This window comes from Thalassophryne amazonica, chromosome 7 (genome assembly GCF_902500255.1).
Source record: "Thalassophryne amazonica chromosome 7, fThaAma1.1, whole genome shotgun sequence".
Classification (NCBI taxonomy): domain Eukaryota; kingdom Metazoa; phylum Chordata; class Actinopteri; order Batrachoidiformes; family Batrachoididae; genus Thalassophryne; species Thalassophryne amazonica.
Window position 1 is genome coordinate 56,967,799 of NC_047109.1, and position 14,465 is coordinate 56,982,263.

A 14,465-nucleotide genomic window follows, 5' to 3' on the forward strand; every position below is an offset into this window, starting at 1 on the left:
GAATGGCACAGACGCTCCCTCCAACAGGTGTCTCCACTCCTCAAGAGCCTCTTTCACCGCAAAGAGTTCTCGATTGCCGACGTCGTAGTTCCGTTCAGCCGGGGTCAACCTGCGTGAAAAGTAGGCACACGGGTGAAGTACCTTATCGGTCTCTCCGCTCTAGGACAGCACGGCTCCTATCCCTGAGTCAGAGGCGTCCACTTCAACCATGAACTGGCGGCTAGGGTCGGGCTGCACCAAAACTGGCACAGTAGAGAACCGTCGTTTCAACTCCTTGAACGCGGCTTCGCACCGATCCGACCAGGTGAAGGGGACTTTTGGAGAGGTCAGGGCTGTCAGGGGGCTAACTACCTGACTGTAGCCCTTAATGAACCTCCTATAGAAATTAGCGAAGCCGAGGAACTGTTGCAGCTTCCTACGGCTTGTTGGTTGGGGCCAATCTCTCACCGCCGCAACCTTGGCCGGATCAGGGGCGACGGAGTTAGAGGAGATGATAAACCCCAGGAAGGACAAAGATGTGCGGTGAAACTCGCACTTCTCGCCCTTCACAAACAGTCGGTTCTCTAACAACCGCTGCAGGACCTGACGTACATGCTGGACATGGGTCTCAGGATCCGGAGAAAAGATGAGAATATCGTCCAGATATACGAAGACGAATCGGTGCAGGAAGTCCCGCAAGACGTCGTTAACCAAGGCTTGGAACATTGCGGGGGCGTTGGTGAGGCCGAACGGCATGACCAGGTACTCAAAGTGACCTAATGGGGTGTTAAATGCCGTCTTCCATTCGTCTCCCTTCCGGATCCGAACCAGGTGATACGCATTTCTAAGATCCAGCTTAGTAAAGATTTGGGCTCCATGCAGGGGGGTGAACACGGAATCTAACAATGGCAACGGGTATCGGTTGCGAACCGTAATCTCATTCAGCCCCCTGTAATCAATACATGGACGAAGTCCGCCATCTTTCTTGCCCACAAAAAAGAAACCTGCCCCCATCGGGGAGGTGGAGTTCCGGATCAGCCCGGCAGCTAATGAGTCCCGGATGTAGGTCTCCATTGATTCGCGCTCAGGTCGTGAGAGGTTGTACAACCTGCTGGACGGGAACTCAGCGCCTGGAACCAAATCAATGGCACAATCGTACGGACGGTGCGGGGGAAGGGTGAGTGCCAGATCCTTACTGAAGACGTCAGCAAGATCGTGGTACTCAACCGGCACTGCCGTCAGATTGGGAGGGAGTTTGACCTCCTCCTTAGCCTGTGAACCGGGAGGAACCGAGGATCCTAAACACCCCCGATGGCAGGTTTCGCTCCACTGAACCACCACCCCAGACGGCCAATCAAATCCGGGGATTGTGCTTCAACATCCATGGGATGCCCAAAATCACGCGGGAGGTAGAAGGAGTTACAAAAAACTCAATCTCCTCCCGGTGGTTTTCAGACACCACCAGAGTTACTGGTTGTGTCTTGTGTGTGAGTAAAGGGAGGAGGGTGCCATCTAGTGCCCGCACCTGCAACGGCGAAGGAAGTGCCACCAGAGGGAGCCCTACCTCCCTTGCCCATCTGCTGTCTAGCAGATTCCCTTCTGACCCCGTGTCCACCAGTGCTCGGGCTTGAAGGGTTAAATCCCCGCTCAGGATTGTGACTGGGAGTCGTGTGGCAATTTGTGTGTGTCTCACTTGAATGTTTTGACCCCCCCTTAGCCCAGTCTCTAAGGGAGAGTGTTGTCGTTTTGGCCGTTTGGGGCAGTTTCTCTGTGTGTGCTCAGTTGAGCTGCAGAGAAAACACTCTCCACGGATCAGCCTCCCCATTTTGGCCCTGTGCGTTTCCCTAACAACGTCAGCAGGGGGAGCTGTTGCCCCACAAAGCGCTGCGGCTGTGGAGCGTGGGGAGGGCGGCCCCTTTTCGAACCCGGAAGGGAGAGGGGCGGCGCGTATCCAGTCACGTCCTTCGCCTCGCTCCCGACGGCGTTCCTCCAACCGATTGTCTAACCGTATAACGAGATCGATAAGCCCATCTAAATCCCGCGGTTCCTCCTTAGCTACCAGCTGCTCCTTCAGAACCAATGACAGTCCGTTTATGAAGGCGGCGTGGAGCGCAACGTTATTCCAGCCAGACCTCGCAGCCGCGATGCGGAAGTTGACTGCATAAGCGGCTGCGCTCTCGCGTCCCTGTCTCATTGACAGCAGCACGGTTGAAGCGGTCTCTCCTCTGTTAGGGTGATCAAACACTGTTCTGAACTCCCCCACAAACCCAGTGTATGCTGATAACAACCGTGAGTTCTGTTCCCAGAGCGCCGTAGCCCAGGCGCGTGCTTTACCCCAAAGCAGAGCAATCACATAAGCTATTTTACTAGCATCTGACGCGTACATGACGGGACGTTGTGCGAAGACGAGCGAACACTGCATAAGAAAATCCGCGCACGTCTCCACACAACCTCCGTACGGCTCAGGAGGGCTTATGTATGCTTCAGGGGATGGTGGGAGGGGTTGTTGAACCACCACTGGAACGTTTATATCCTGCACAGGGTCGGCAGGAGGACGAGCTGCAGCAGCGCCCTGAGCACTCGCCGCCATCTGTGCGGAGAGAACCTCCACCCTGCGGTTCAGGAGGATATTTTGCTCAGTCATTTGATCCAACCGAGCCGTAAAGGCGGTGAGAATGTGCTGCAGCTCACCAATCACGTCTCCTGCAGACGCCTGCGCTCCCTGCTCTCCCATTGGTCGTTCAACAGCCGGGTGACGCCCCTCGGAGTCCATGACGCTGGCCGAGATATCCTGTTGGGAAAGTGTAGTGACACGGACCCACAACAGGGGGTGCAAATGAACGGTCAATAGATGAGCCAAAATATAACAATTTAATGTTGTGAATGTGCACAACGAACATACAGACAATCTCAGAATATCATAACAGTCAATACACAAAGGTGACGTGTGGGCAGGCTCGAGGATAGAAGACGTCTGTCCTAAGAAGAGCCGGAACCACACGATTTCCGCCGCCCCAGAACCTGGTGAATACTGGAGCCACCAAGTCCCGAATTCCCAGGTGATCACCGTCCCCGACTGTCGGATCTGGTACTGCTGGCGAAGAACAAAGACAGTCAAGTGTGGGTGTGTGTACACCCAGTAACAACAACGGTGGGAATGCCACCTCCACCTCTCACTCAATAACTTGCAGAGTACTGTGGATTCCTCAGGGGAAAAGAGTGCCTTCAGCGCTCTCACAGCTTCCACCGACGGAGGAACTGGTACTCCTGCAAACACTCACAATATACAAATATTACAATTACAAAATGGCTGAGGATATTACCTCCAATGAAGTATGATATCTCGGCAACGAGGTGGAGATGACATCTGGTCTTTATGGAGTGAGATGATGTTGAGTAGATGGGTGACAGCTGTCAAGAGGTAATGAGCGACAGCTGTCACCCCCGGCTGTGTCCATGGCGGCAGCGCCCTCTCATGCCTGAAGCCCGCACTTCAGGCAGGGCGCCCTCTGGTGGTGGGCCAGCAGTACCTCCTCTTCTGGCGGCCCACACAACAACTATAGAAATTTTAATATTACTAATAAAATGAAATTCAAGAGACTAATGGAGAGTATTTCCTTTGAAAATATATATATATGAAAACAGATCCCAATTTAGCGTATCAGGTGTTCATGCAAATGTTTAATGAAGTTTACGAAAAATCATTTCCAATCATTAAATTATTTGGCGATACATCCAAAAAGCAAAACCCATGGTTTCCAGGGGACTACAAAAATTCCTATTCAGAAAAAACAAGCTGTATAAAAAATATTTATCATCTCCTTCACCTTTAAATTTATCAACCTATAAATTCTATAAAAATAAATACACTACTCTTCTTAGGGCTGCAAAGAAGAAATACTTCAGTGATAATTTTCAAAAATCAATAAACAATATTAATGGGACCTGGAAAACAATCAATGAATTACTTAAAAAGAAAACTTGTTCATCAAAATATCCATCAACTTTTTCAGATGGATCTAGAAGTTTCTCTGATCCCTTTGACATTGCTTGAAAGTTTAATAATTTCTTTTCAAATGTTGGTGCTTCTCTTGCAAAGAAAATTGACTCCACAAATATAAATCCAGTATATGAATCAGAAAATCATTTGTATCAGTGACATTATATTATCATGAAGACATCATGAAATAATGCCATAACTGTCAGAAAAAATATTTTCCAAAATATCGTCACAGTCAGTAGGATAATTTCCATGACTTCCCGCAGACTCAGTCATCAAAAATGTATCTGTATGAGATGAAAGTGTCAAACCTTAAAGACATTTTGCTTATATCAGCAGTGGCATTTATGACTCCGAGTCCTTTGCCTTTGAGATCAAGAGATCGGGAAACATTGTACTGAGTCATGTGGTTGGTGGACAGAAGTGTTAGCAATACTGATACTTTATAGAAGAATGAAGGTTCAATTCCTTAGTGTCCTGTATTACTGTCTTACTGTCTGGTTGTTACCAAAGTGAAAACTGGATGTCTTTGGTACCACTGGAATGACTTTCTGTCAAACCAATTTTTCAATTTCAATTTATTTTAATTTATATAGCGACAAATCACAACAGAGTTGCCTCAAGGCGCTTCACACAAATAAGGTCTAACCTTACTAACCCCCAGAGCAACAGTGGTAAGGAAAAACTCCCTCTGAGGAAGAAACCTCAAGCAGACCAGACTCAAAGGGGTGACCCTCTGCTTGGGCCATGCTACAGACATAAATTACAGAACAATTCACAGAAACAATTCACAAAACGAATATACAGGAAATGCTGATGGTGCACAGGACCGGAGGGTCTCCAGCACAAATACAATTCCCATCTCTGGATGGAGCTGCACTTTAAACAGAGAGAAAAAAACATGACCAGGCATCAGAAAGACAAGAAATACAGGATAATTTGTCAGCATTAAACAACAAGAAAAAACAAGAAATACTAAAGTGATCGCCGGCCACTAGCCCTGAGCTTCACTAAAATACGCAGTATTTACCCTTACCAAAAAGTAGTACATGCAAGTATGTTTCAAGTATACTTCCAGTTTACTTATTATACTTATCAGTACTATTTTTTGGTAAGGGTAGGTAAAGTTGAGGCTGCGGCAAGCTCAGTTTGCTAATAAAATGAATTACTGTAAAAGAGTAAAAAGTGTAAAACAAAACTATACCAGTATGCTAGCCCTACAAAAGGGAAAATAAGTGTGTCTTAAGTCTGGACTTGAAAGTCTCCACAGAATCTGACTAAGTGTTGCCACCGTGTCGAACAAGAACTATGAGCTATGCTTGTTTTTGTTGATCAAATCAGAGTAATAGGTCCACTTTGTAGCCAGCAATCCATGCTTTAGTGTAAGATAGCGTCACGCCACACAAGGTGGAAAACTTCTAATTTTGAATGACGCCATTTCCATTCTAGACCTCTTGCCTTATGCTTGAGGTCACGCAGGTAATCACTGAGTCAAGGTGACTGTGTTTTGGAGGAGTGTGGTTTTAACATAGGTGGCGCAATCATGTCGAGTGTAGTTTTGAGCACTGAGTTTAAACTGAGTTTTATCCACAAGACTGTCTACTGATTGGGTATTTGCCAAATGTGAGGCAGTTTAGCTTCAAATTCAGTCTTAGTTGAGGAGCTGATGCATCGCCGTAGTGATATATAAGGTTGTTGTTCCACTAAACATGGCAGCGAAACTGTAAACGTAATAAGTGAGTGATCAGAGACCACTGATGTAAGAGGAATGATGTCAATATTCGTGACAGCAATACCACATGCGAGAACCAAATCCAGGGTATTTCCACTAATGTGCCTCGAGTCCCGAATGCATTGCCGAAATCCTAATGCATCCACAATTTCCATAAATGATTTGCAGAGCGGATCAGAAGGCTTATTTATATGAACGTTAAAGTCACCAATAATCAGAATGTTATCTGCACTAGTTGACAAGTTAGAGATGAATGCACCAAATTCATCTAAGAATTCAGAATATGGGCCAGGAGGCCTATATACAGTGACAAAGTAATATGACTGATTTTTATTCCTCTGACCTTGGCAATGTGTAATATCCTGAGCTGATGGTTAACTAAGGTGATGCAGATGAGGCGTATCACTTGTATTATGAGGGACATCAGCTACAATATTCTGGCCATGCACCACTCTTCTTTCTGCGGAATGCTAGCATGTTTGTACTTCATTTCTGAGGACTCCAGCAACTGGAAAAGGCCAATCACCTACACTTCACATGGCTACAGAAGATATGTAATTATTTCTACGAGGTGGGGATGGGCCAGTTGTTTGTCTAGGTTGTGGCCATTCAGGAGCCAAGACAGTTCCATAACACTGTGAATGTGGCAATGTGCAGAACCAGAGTCAGCTGCCAGACATGATCTAAATCAACATGGCTCGAGAGGTGAATCAAACATTCAGTCAGCCAATCATTTGTTATTATGCAGTATGTCACATCGTGATGACATTACTAAAGCATTGTAAAATTATCTCACTATAATAAAAAAAACCCACATATGTAATATGTGCACACACAGGAAACACATTGCTCCTCTTTGATGCCTTTCATTAGTCTTGTATTATTATTGTGTAGGTGGTCCAATCCAGATGAGCTCCAGACCAGATCATCTGCAACCTGTTCTCTAATTTTGATGTAACCACCCACCTTTCCATGCTTCTTTATTGTTTACTTCAGTATGTAATACCCACAGAGATAGCGAGACTGCCAGGCAGCCCATGTTTTGTTATCAGGCCTAGCAGGTGCCGGAAGTGGCGCAGGGGGAGGAAGCAAAAATGGAGATGCTGGGCGGGCCTGCTAGCCCAGTTAAGGAACCAACTGCACAGACCTCTGCCACTATCTATCTTCCTCAGATCTCTTGCAAACAAGATGAATGAGCTTGATGAATGAGCATGGATGAGGCGATTGCCTACAACCGCCTCATCCATGAGTGTTGTCTGCTGATTGTGAGCGAATCCTGGCTGCACTCATATATCCCTGACGACACAGTGGAGCTAGCTGGCCGCACCATTCACCGCTACAACCGGACCAAAGTCTCCCGTAAGAGCATGGGAGGCGGACTCTGTGTTTATGTACTTGACGACTGACAGCCAAGTAATAGACACCCACTGCTCACTGGACCTAGAGGCCATTTCTGTCCAGTACTGAACCTTCTACCTGCCGCAGGAGCTAATGGTAGCCATTTACATACCCCTGTTTGCTGTTTCCATACCCCCAATGCTAACGTTAGCACAGCACTCGGCCTACGTCAGATCATGGTGTCTAAACAACAGAGGACTCATCCGGATGGTGTGCACATCATTGCTGGGGACTTTAATAAAGCATGCCTGAAGACTGTTATCCCCAAATTCCACCAGCACATCAAGTGAGCAATGAGGGGAGAAAACACACTTGATCATGTTTTTTCTAGCATAAAGCATGCCTACAGAGTGACCTCCTACCCCCTCCTTGGACAATCAGACCACATCTCTCTGCTCCTCTTTGCAGCTTATCCCAGGAAAGCTGCTGACCCTGACGGTATCCTGGGGGCAGTGATTAAAAGATGTGCAGACCAACTGGCAGGGATCCTCACCAAACTCTTAAACCTCTCCCTGACACATACCACCATTCCTACTTGTCTGAAGACCTCCACCATTGTCCCCATCCCCCAAAAAAAACTGCCATAGAGAGCCTGAATGATTACAGATCCATCGTGCTGATGTTTGAAATCATGAAGTGCCAGAAGCGATCAGTCTCCCGGCACATCAGAGACTGCCTCCCTCCCTTCCTCCCTTGACCCCCACCAGTTTTCTTACAGGGCAAATCGGTCTACATAGGATGCCATCACCCTCACTCCCCACACTGTGCTGACCCACCTGGAGAACAAGAAGAGCTATATGAGGATGTTCTTTGTGGACTATAGCTCAGCACTTAACACCATCATACCAGACATTCTCATCACTAAAGTGCTGAAGTTACAGATCCCCCTTTCCAGCTGTAACTGGATTAAAAAGTTCCAAGCAGCTGTCCACAGTCTGTGAGACTCGGTCTCCACCACTCCTCCACACACTCAGCACTAGTTCCCCTCAAGTCTGCGTTCTGATCCCTCTACTGTACGCCCTGTACACATACGACTGCTCTCCAACCCATCCAGCCAACCACATCATAAAATATGTGAATGATACCGCAGTGGTTGGACTCATCTGTGACAGGGATGAGACAGCATACAGGGCCGAGGTGGAGAAACTGTTGTTCTGGAGCTGAGAGAACAACTTCACCCTGAAAGTTCATAAGACAAAAGAACTCATCATGGATTTCAGGAAGAACAGACATGACCACCCTCCCCCTCATCACAAATGGAGAATGGGTGGAAACTGTCACCACCTTCAGGTTTCTGAGCACCCACATATCCGCAGACCACTACTGGACCTCCAACATCAGGGGTCTGGCTAAGAAAGCTCAGCAGTGGCTACACTTCCTGCGTGGCCTCAGGAAGAGCAACCTGGGCACAAAGCTGCTGCTGGCCTTAGATCATTCCTCAGTGGAGAGCGTACTGACATATTGTCTGGGTGTGTGGTACGCAAGCTCCACAGCTGAAGACAGGAAGGCGGTGCAGAGGGTCATAAACAGTGTCTAACAGATCATCAGCTGCCCTCTGCCCAGCCTGGAAACCATCACCACAACCTGCTGCCTGAGGAGAGCCACGACCATCACAGGAGATGGCACAAGAGAGGGGAAGTGATGGTCTAGTGGTTAAGCTGTTGGGCTTGAGACCAGAGGATCCTCGGTTCAAATTCCAGCCTGATCAGAAAATCACTCAGGGCCCTTGGGCAAGGTCCTTAATCCCCTAGTTGTTCCAGGTGTGTAGTGAACACCTTGTGTGGCAGCACCCTGACATTGGGGTGAATGTGAAGCATTATTGTAAAGTGCTTTGAGCGTATCATGCAGATGGAAAAGCGCTATATAAATGTAGTCCATTTTTACCATTTACAGGAGATCCCACACCCCCTGTTTGACCTGATGCTCTCCAGGAGAAGTGGCAGGCCAATAAAGTACCACACCAGCAGGCTGACAAACAGCTTCATCTCCTTGCCCATACATACTGCAAACACCCATGGACACACACACTCACCCACAGACCTACTACCCCCCCCCCCCCCCCCCCAGGCGACAAACAACCCAACATGCCTCCTCCCGCATTTAGCACCTTAACAGCACTGGTTTTTGTGCCCCTAGTGTCTAATCACCGCCCTAAATGTTTACATTCACTTTTTAAACTACTTTATACATATGTGTGTACCTCATATGTGTGTGTGTACCTCTATTTTTTTTGCACTACTCCATACAGTATATCAGCATACAATTTTATATTTGAACGTATTTTGTGGCGTAGAAGATGTCCTGTTGTTCTTTTTTTGTGGTGTACAGTAGCTCTGTGGGAACACCCCCAATGTCATTATCCCCCCCCCGGTACTATGACAATAAAGACTATTCTATTACAAGTAGGAATACAAAGTTCAACATTGCGCAAGCTTGTTTAACTGCTCTTCTGACTTCCCATTTTCAACAACTGTGCATCTCTTGCTTTCGTCTAGTGCCGTGATTCTGGTAACTTTTTCTGGTGTACAACATATTTTCATAACGATCCAAATGCTTCTTGATAATACTGTCGATACTCAGTGATATTCAAATACAGCGTGGTGTTCCATTCTGTTGTCTGTGCAGGTATATTTCTCATTATTATTGTGTATTCTGTCAGATGACTTCCTTATGATTGTTTCAATGACAGTTCGTTGAAGAATTTTGCTATGCAATGATAAAGTGTAATACCTCTCTATTTTTCACATTTGTTTAGGTTCTTTGGTATTTTAATAATTTGTTGCTTGTTGCAGTCCTCTGGCACACAGTCTACTTGAAATCTTGTGTATTTCCAGTTTAGTTTTTTAATCATTCTGCTTTAATCCCTTGCTTCTCCATTTTTAAGTCTTTTCAGTGCTGTATTTATCTCTTATTTACTTCTCTTTTGATTTCTGCTGTTTCATTAATATGCCCACCTTCTATTATCTGGTAGGCTTTGGTCTATTTAGTACCTCTTTGAAATATTATTTCCATCTTATTTATTTCTAATTCTCTTGTGAGCAGTTTTCCCTTTTTGGATCTTATTAGTGCTGAACTTTTGAACTTGTTTTTGCTGAGTAGTTTGGGTTAGCTAATATATTTTTCTCATTTCCCCCTTTTTTTTGCAACATCTCCTGAATCCAGAGCAATACTTTCCATCCACTTTTTATTACTTGTGTGTGCTTGAGTTTCATGTCTTGTTCCCTGTCACTGTCTATAAACTTTTTGTATTACTTCTGAACTTGTCTCAGTTGTTTTCTCTTGATGTATTTTTCCTTTGTTAGCATAGTATTACCTTTTGCTTTTCCTTCCCCGACGACTGGAATACTTGCTTGTTCCATATATGTCCCTTCAAATATTGCAATTGTTTTCTATGCTGGTTTTCCTAGCTACTATTCACCTCAGCAGGTAATTTTACAGATAAGGACTTTACCTTTGAATGCAACTGCTTCCAAGGAAACCCTGTACCATCTTGGCCCTTTGTGGCACACTGTTGCCCCCCGGTCTAATATCTCAACAGTGGTGGGCACAGTTCCGCTAATCCGCAAACTGCTAATTATCAAAGCTAATGTTTTCATTATCGGATTATCTTTTCAGATAACTTTGAAAACCATCAGCGGACGAATTATCTTCCAATAAATTTTGGTCCGATAAATTTTAGACAGCTAACATATTTTTGCAGGTGTGGTGAACAAAGTTTAACAATTACAAACATTTATGAAGTCTGAAATCAAAGATTTGAGTGCCTACCTGTTAAATGTTTTATAGTAGATGTACAGTTGTATCCTCTGCAAACAGAAAAGAGCTGGTTCCAGGAGAAACTGCTCTATCCTCTGCAAGCAAAGGAGAACTAGTCACAGAAAAGAGAGGAGAGAGAAAAAAAATAAAAGAAAAAAGATCATTTCCTTTGACCCCATACTGATGTGCTGGCAATATCACCCAAGTCATCCAGAGGCATACAGTTTTAACTTATGGTTAAAATTTTAACTAATTTCGGACAAGTTAATTAAATTAACATCACACCTGAAGTTTTATAAAGTGAAAATATCAGAAATATGTTTTATTTTTAAAGTACTGCACTAATTTTGAAGGTTTTAGTGTGGACATGCTGTGTCCAGGTGCATTATGGGTAATCTCAGCACATTCATGACAGAAGAAATGCATTTGAGATGTTCCGATCAGGCTCCACACGGGCAACAGCATTAAACCCTTTGTATATTATGCCTAAAACTCCTAAGAATATATTCTCTGGGTTTATAGACGTTGTTATTGTGTTTGTTTTATGTAAAAATGCCAGAAGAAGCCCAGGTTGCTTCTCCATTATTTTCAGTTGGAATCATTGTGAGCTGCAATCGCTTCCTGTTTGCTCTTTAGAGTCCTGCTTATGTCAAACACTGTGTCGTCTTTGTTCCAGAGTAATATATATAAGATGTCTGAAATTCAGTCTGCATTTATTAAATAGCACGCATCTTAAACGTAGCAGACACGGATTATCTGGAATATTTGTTTTAGCAAGTTTTCACAGTCTCTACTGCCACCTACTGGCCAGTAGTGTTCATGGCAGTATGAGCGTCTGGACGCCAGTAGATGGCAGTGTTCTATTTATTTTGACCCCGGTTATATCAGACGGTTGTCTAATCACAACTTCACTTTTTGGCTTTTGCAATTTTTTTTTTTTTTTAACAAATACAAAAAGGCATATTTTACAAAAGCACATTTATATGTAAACACCAACACACACACCACAACACACACACCTGAAGGACTCTCAGACAATGAGAAACAAATTACTCTGGTATGATGAGATAAGGGTTGAATACTTTGGTGTGAATGCTATGCATCATGTTTGGAGGAAACCAGCCACCATCCAGCAAGATGGTGGCAGCATCATACTGTGGGGATGTTTGTCAGCAGCACGAACTGAGAGACTAGTCAAGATTCAAGGAAAGATGAATGTATACATCAATGTACAGAGACATCCTGGATGAAAACCTGCTCCAGAGCACTCTTGACCTCAGACTGGGGCGACAGTTCATCTTTCAGCAGGACAGTGACCCTAAACACACAGCCAAGCTATCAAAGGAGCGACTTCAGGGCAACTCTGTGAATGTCCTTGAGTGGCCCAGCCAGAGCCCAGACCTGAATCCGATCGAACATCTCTGGAGAGATCTGAAAATGGCTGTGTACCGATGCTTCCCATCCAACCTGATGGAGCTTGAGAGGTGCTGCAAAGAGGATTGGGCAAAACTGCCCAAAGATAGGTGCACCAAGCTTGTGGCATCATATTCAAGAAGAACTGAGGCTGTAATTCAATCAATCAATCAAATACTTATTTACACGATTCCTTAGTTTTGTTTTGTTTGTTTTTTAATTTGCAAATTAAAAAAAAAACTAATTTCATGTTGTAATTATGGGGTGGTGTGAGGAGAATTTTGAGGTAAAAAAAAATGCATTTACTCCATTTTAGAATAAGGCTGGAACATAACAAAATGTGAAAAAGTGATGTGCTGTAAATATTTTCTGGAGGCACTGTACGCTTTCAATTATGGCCTTTGATTGTGGAAATGTATTTTGTTGTTTCATTTTATTACCCATTACTGTATGTTGGTGGTTAATTGGTGGTTTAAAGTTTAAAGAAGTAGTCTTGTGACTGAAGGGGCAGAGCAAGTTGACATTTAATGTCTTGGTTGTTGTAGGTTTGACACTGTTATACTTGGGCATGCATTTAATAAGGCCCAGAGACGGTCAGTGTGGGTTTCTCTGTAAACTCTTTACTGTGGCCATTTTTTATTCTGCAGCAACTCCTGCTGAGCATGCTGGGTAATGTAGTCTACATAACTATAACACCACAGACATTTCAACCAGATACAAAATAATTATGGGTTGGGAAAACAAAGAACAGTCCCATCTTTGTTCACAACATTAAGGTACACTTGTGCAAGGTCTTAAACCCATGAAATGCCCCTAATATTGCAGCTGCTGACATTGGTGTACGAGTGGGTGACAATAGGTGATGCAATCAGTTGAAACAGCTTGCAGCAATTCTACATCTACACCCCAACCAGCCTGAAGAAGACATAAGTCATATGCAGGCCCTGAGGCCCATTGGTGCTGACATCTATCCCAGTATTAAGTTGCTGAGCGCCTCCAACTCCCCCTGAATGGGAGTCTAGTCCATTGCAGGTTACTTACCCGAGCCAAGTGCTTATTCCCATTTACAGCTGGGTGGACTGGGACAATGTAGATCACATATCTTGTCCAAGGACCAGTGTTGCCACAGTTACTTTGAAGAGTTACTTTGTTAGTTAGTTTTTACAGTTACATTTTACAGTTACTTTATGCAGTTACTTCATTAGCAAATGTGGACAACTTGTTGGAAGCTGCTGAATGGTTATTTTTAAGATTGTGTACTCAGATAAGTAACTATTAGTTACTTTATTGATTAGTTATTTTGCTGATTACTCAATTTTAAGAGTAAGTTAGATTATAAGTTACCTTATTAGCTACATTACTTATTAGCTGCACGTTGTTGGCAGCTGCTAATAAAGTAACTGCATAAAGCTGCTAATGAAGTAACTGTATAAATAAAAGGGTAACAAAGTAGCATTTCAAAGTAACTGTGGCAACACTGCCAAGGACACAGGTAGGTAGTCTGGAGCACACACCTTGAATCCAACCCCTGTGTATAGGGTTGCCAACTCTCTGAAAAATAAATAAGGGACACCTCACCGCCAGGGCCGACCGGCCGACTGACCATTGCCTTCACCCTTCCCAGCGTCTGTGTGAAACGATTTTTAACCATTTGACTGTTGACTTGACCCTGAATTTAGGTAGATGCATACATGCATTTGTTCTGATATGAACACGTAGAAAACAAATTATTATTTAGCAATTTATTTTTAGTGCAAAATAAATTTTCACTCACAATTTCAATATGAGCATTCTGTCTTCTTTAAAAATAAATCTCTGTAGTGCTATTGCTTAACTTAAAATTGTATAAATTAACAAAAAAAAACAATAGAAAATTTGCATCATGCAAAACAATGTAACAGTGCAAAACAATGTAACAGTGCACATTTACACATTTAGTGTAATAAAAAGTGCAAAAAATAAAGTCTGAAAAGTAAACAATACTGTTATAGCGCACCTTTTCCACCCAGCCATTTTCCTTTTCTCATTTTCCCCTGTATTTTTGCATTCTTTTTTGTTTGTTTTTTTTTTTTTTTAGGAGGAGGAGTAACGACGTTACAGACATTGCTGTCCGTAGGCATATCTGCAGGGCCAGTGTCGGTGTCTGTATCGATATCAGCCATGCTGCTTTGTTATTGTCGTCCAGCG

At 44.1% G+C, this 14,465-nt stretch overlaps 1 protein-coding gene across 1 annotated transcript in view; it reads left to right on the forward strand.

The window, feature by feature from the left end:
• Window positions 1–9,572: 9,572 nt before the first annotated feature.
• ntrk1 (neurotrophic tyrosine kinase, receptor, type 1) overlaps window positions 9,573–14,465 on the forward strand; it is a 137,659-nt gene continuing 132,766 nt past the window's right edge. The window contains exon 1 of the mRNA XM_034174252.1: window positions 9,573–9,617. The gene's annotated coding sequence lies outside the window, so the exon portion shown is untranslated. The remainder of the gene's footprint in view (window positions 9,618–14,465) is intronic.